We start from the raw sequence: 5292 nt of genomic DNA, 5'->3' as shown, positions 1-5292 counted from the left end.
GACATTTGTTTTGCTTAGATTTGCTTTCATTTGTTTAAATAAGATTCAGCTAATGTTAAAAAAAGATTGGCTTAATCACAGAATTAGACATTCTATGCTCTCAGCACTGTAATGTTTACATCACAGAGGCCTTAAGGTTCCATTCCATTGACATAATGAAGACTGGACACTAGTTAAATGGAACACAAAAAGCTTTGTGATGCAATTATGGCATAAGATAACAAGATTCTAAAGTCACAGCTATCCATTTCTTAACCATTCGTGTCTTTTTCAAATGATGTACAACCTGATTTACAACTCCTTATCCAACTACTTGATATTTTTCTAAGCTTTGATTCAATACCTTCTTGTTGAACTATAAGGACTTCTGTCAAAACAGGTAATTTATTATTTGAATTTTAATGACATATTTAAATATTTAAATGTTAAATAATATTCAATTCAATTTCATTCAATTCAATGAAGCTTGAAATTAAATTGAATATTAATTAAATGTTAAATATTAGAACTAAATGTATTTCAATACTTCACACAGTTCTGAATTACTGATATTTAATTTAATTTTCCATTGACATTTTGCCTTCTAGTTTCCTGCATCATCCCTCTTAAAAATGAGTGGCAGGAGCAGAAAGAGGAAACAGTCCTCTCGACAGTCTCGACGAGCTGTTCAACTAAACAGCGGCTATTACTTGCTGTCTAGCCAGGATGGACCAGGGTCCTCTATCAGTCACCACACTGATCTACAGGACCAGTTGAGAGCTGACCCCCTCTTTCTTCTGAGGGGTGATGTTCTCTTAAGTGATGATGAGGACTTAAGATGGTCCAAGAGGTCCAGACCAATTGAGTCCACATTGCCAACCAATGGCAGAAGGTCCCCACAACCAGGGACCTCACGAGACCTCTATGCCCACTCAGAATTGCAACAGAGAGCAAGGTCACCATCTCCACCAAGGGCAGCCATACCCATTGCCACTATTAGTGATGGTGAAGATACTGCACTACCATCCGTGGCAAGGGCAAACACACCTCCAATCATCATGAGTGATGATGATGATGATGATGATGAAAATGAACAAGAAAATGTCATTTTTGTTGGCATGCTTCGCCCTCCTCAGGTTGAGCTTGATTTCTTCCTAGCACGTCAATTGGACATAATCGAAGCCAATAACCGCCTCCCCATGAATGTCACTTATGACCTTCCCACCATGATCTTCAGTGCTGAGTGCGCCAATGGAAAGAGCGATTGTGGGATCTGTCTGAGCGACTATGTGGAAGGAGAACAGCTCATGACTCTGCCCTGCAACCACAATTTCCACAGAAGCTGTGTGAGTCGCTGGCTTCAGCAGAGCCCCACCTGCCCCGTGTGCAGAACACAAATTCATTAGAGCACTGCAAACTGAGGGACTAAGAGTTTCAGCCATGACTACTCATCAGAAATTCTATTTTAATAAAACATCCCAAATAGATCACTGCTGTTCTTTTTTTTCCCTTCATGCGAAGAGACTGCCTTTTGTCCGCACTACTTCAACCTACAGCTAGAGGGCACATGCAACCATAATATTTTTGAGGTTGGTGGCACTGTCAGAAAGTGATAAGTAAGAGGGCATGTTCTTGTAGAACAAAATTACATCTTAATCTCTCTCCCTGTGTCTCTTTCTGTCAAACACACACACACACACACACACACACACACACACACACACACACACACACACACACACACACAATTAATTTGTGTAGAAATGGAATGAAAAGTAGTCAAGGAAGAGGCAAATATTACCTTATCAACGGAAAGGTCAAATACTGCCAGTGTGAATCAAATCAGCTCCTACAGGTTGATTATAAATACCTCTTTAAGTGATCATTTAAAAAAAAAAAAAAAACATGACAGTCCTTTTCATGCAGATATATACCACCAATCAAATGTGATCACCATACAGGAGATGTCACTTGGAAAGGTTATTACAGTTCCCACAAAGAAAGCCTGTCAAGAGTAATCAGCACTGTGGAAGATGAACTTTACATTGGGCTAACTCCGACAAATAAGCTCCAGGGGAAGATAACAGACAGGCAGGGAATGGCGCATACAACCATCCCCATCTGCTGCAACTAAGGAATGGCCTGCTTGTGGGCTGATTAAAAAATATTTCCTTGGAAATGTAAGCTTTAATGCCATTTAAGCTTTAAGCCCTTGGGGTTCAGTATTAGGATCGCTTATGTACATTGCCACATGTAAAGCATAAACACTGTCACATGGACAGTACATGACACAAAGGGTGTATTTTATGGAGCATACAACAAAGGCAACAAACAATCATGTCATTTGCTATCTGTCTTCAATGGGAGATGTATTCCATTTGTTCCACAGACAGCATTCAGAGCGAGGCAGAGAGCAGCTGAGTATGGCTGGCCAGGGCTTGTGAGGGCTGCGGAGCTAAAGCCAGTCCACTGAGATGCAGGAGGCGGCTCTCGCTTTGAGGTGTTTCATTTGTACCTGCATGGCATGTGGGAGATTAGAGGATCGCACTGCCTCACTGTGCCCGCCTGCCTGCTTTGTCTTACAGTTGGGGGTATTCAATCTCTCTCTCTCTCTCTCTCTGTTTGTAAACAAAAGACTCCATCTGGTCAGCTACGCAGGGTGTGCTAGGGGAAGAATTGTTCTCTCCTTTCAGTGGGCCAGTTTTTTTTAAGAATGTGTCTGTGTGTCTGTGTGTGTGTGAGAGACAGTGTGAGAGTGACAAAGACAATGTAATAGAGAATCATTCCTCTCTTTCACAGTGTTGGTTTATACAGTATGCCGGTCTTATGCATATTAAACAGCAGAGAGGAATGTGTGAAAAAATGTCAGGGGCCACCCCTTTGATTAAATGAAAGATAGATTTTGAGATTTTTGAAGTTGGCATATTGAAGGTGCGTGGGGCACAATTTCTCACCACACCTCTGAAGGAGCGATCCCCTAAATCCCTTAACTTTTGTGCATGCTTTACCAACCAGCTGGAGGTGGAGGAAGGGGGTAGCCTCAGGGCTGGGTTAGTATGGCTGTTGTTTAGCTTCAGTGATCAGCTGGACTGGGTCATCATGAACAGCTGCTCCTGCACAACACACAGGTCAAAGGTCATCTGTGAGAAACCAGACCAGCAACAGCCCTCAGTATGTGTGTACATATGTACACATACACACACAGCACAGTTGTTCCAAACAGGAAGCTGAGTACACTCATACACACAAACACAGAAACACACACAGACGTGCATGTGCGCACACACACTTCAGTTTCTAGCTTTTAGGCATCAACCATGCATAGAATGAGGATTGTTCTCAAATAGGTCCTTGAAACCTGAAGTCCCTTTTCACATCTGCTTTGATTGAGGCTTTTCGCTTGACCGGCAGGGCACTTACTGCTCCAGATACCTCCAGTTATTTTGCCTTCAATCAGCTCTACATTGTAAGGTGACCTCACTGAAACCCACAAGCAGCATGTGGTCTGGTGTCACCTCAGGAGGGCTGTCTGAAGACTTCTGAATAGGACTTGTTATCCAGATGTGTCTGTGCGCGTGCGCACACACACACAAAAATCCTCACAGACCCATGGACAGTGGTTTTCTTTTTTATGGCAGACGGGGCAGGTGTGTCACAGCATGTGCCTGTCACAAGATATGCTTGTGTGAGTGTATATAGTGGGTATGATGGACCAGACCCAGTAGAGTGAAAACAGAAGAGATAGATATGCCTTGGCGTATTCCAGAGACCATGTGATTATGGGCCTACATGTCTGTGGGCACAGCTGGTTCATTCACAGCTCAACATGTGAATCCTCAATGTGTTGCATGGCTATTGTCACCGTGTTGGCACAAGTTCTTGCCTATCTGTGTGTGTCGGTACAATTTCTGCATTTCTGTGGTGGGGGAGGAGGGTGTCACAGTCAGACTGTGTGTATGTGTGTGTGCAAGTGGATGATTCGGTGTGAAATGGTTTTGGGCTCAGATAACGTCAGAGTTATCCTCAGCTGTTATCACATACACTCGCATGCAAGACGCAAGCACAGACATGCAAGCTTTGGACTGGCATGACGGAGATTATGATTAAACAGGTGGCCGTACTCTTTCTCTCTCTCACACACACATACACACACGTCTGCAGTCCTGTCACTCACCAGCCCGTCAGCAGCTGCACATTTCCACACTTGATGAGATTCAACAGACTGAAATCAGCCTGCTGAGGATATATTAAGGACAGGAATGCAATATTTACCAGTAGAACAGGAGAAAAAAAAACACATTTGATGATAAATATTCAGATGGTAAACACAAAATAACAATAGCAATGGAAAACATGTCCGAAGACTCAGTGAGGCCTGTCTCGTCTACTGAAATCATATTTATATGGCTTGTTCTCTGGGTACCAGCATAGCAACGTGAACACAAGTATATTAATGTTGACTTAGTGAGAATGATACTACCCTCACATTCAAGGAATCACATTCTAATATAAAATGCATTTTAATTTAACACCATTCCCCCAGGTTTAGCAAAGTGAGTCACCATTTAATGAAACCTGTGGTTAGTAAAGACAACAGCCCAGGCGATGCGTCTCATCATTAGCTCTCCCACTGGATAGCAATTCATTAAAACGGAGAGCAGCACTGGCGAGTGCTCCCATCAGACTCAGATTTTCAGCGGAGCCAGTAAAAACTCTGGTCTCTCGCTAAACAATCGTGCCACGAGAGCCTACTCACACAGAGACGAAGCCACAGCCTGCCTCCCTCACTTACACACACACACAGCATGCTCTATCGTCCCGGCTCCCCGTCACACCAGTAATCAGCCACTGCCATTTTCATTTGGCTCTGTAATGAAAGCAATCCCAGCACCCTCAACTCTAGCAGAAGCGAAATAATGAGCTCACCCCCCCCCTCTCCAAAATACCCTCCTCCTCCCATAAGCCCCCCCCCCCCACCCACCCCAATCCATCTCTACCCCACCCCCACTCTGATTAATGGAGGGGGCCAATCCAGTGTCTAGTACACTGGGGAAAAAACTGCTTTGCTCTTGCATGGTCCACAGGCTGTATGCGGGATGCTGTTCAGCATGAGATGGATGCTTTTGTGTGGCTCAGCATCAACTGCGCCAAAAGAAAAGCGGTCCACCTGCACAAGCTGCCTCACAAAAGACTACATGTGACGGCAGGTGGTGCAGGTCTTTTTATAACAGCAAAAAATAAATAAAAAATTCACACACACAGTGTGAGGTGGAGACACAAAGATTCTAAATGAAAACACGCACACATCCACAA

At 43.8% G+C, this 5292-nt stretch overlaps 1 long non-coding RNA gene across 1 annotated transcript; it reads left to right on the top strand.

Annotated features, from left to right (window-relative positions):
- On the top strand, window positions 1-1466 carry LOC125301066. Its single transcript, XR_007194665.1, has 2 exons — window positions 1-379; window positions 588-1466. It is a non-coding gene; the product is annotated as an uncharacterized LOC125301066 (long non-coding RNA).
- Window positions 1467-5292: the final 3826 nt, after the last annotated feature.

This window comes from Alosa alosa, chromosome 9, assembly GCF_017589495.1.
Source record: "Alosa alosa isolate M-15738 ecotype Scorff River chromosome 9, AALO_Geno_1.1, whole genome shotgun sequence".
Taxonomy (NCBI): domain Eukaryota; kingdom Metazoa; phylum Chordata; class Actinopteri; order Clupeiformes; family Clupeidae; genus Alosa; species Alosa alosa.
This window is presented reverse-complemented; position numbering and strand designations above follow the sequence as displayed.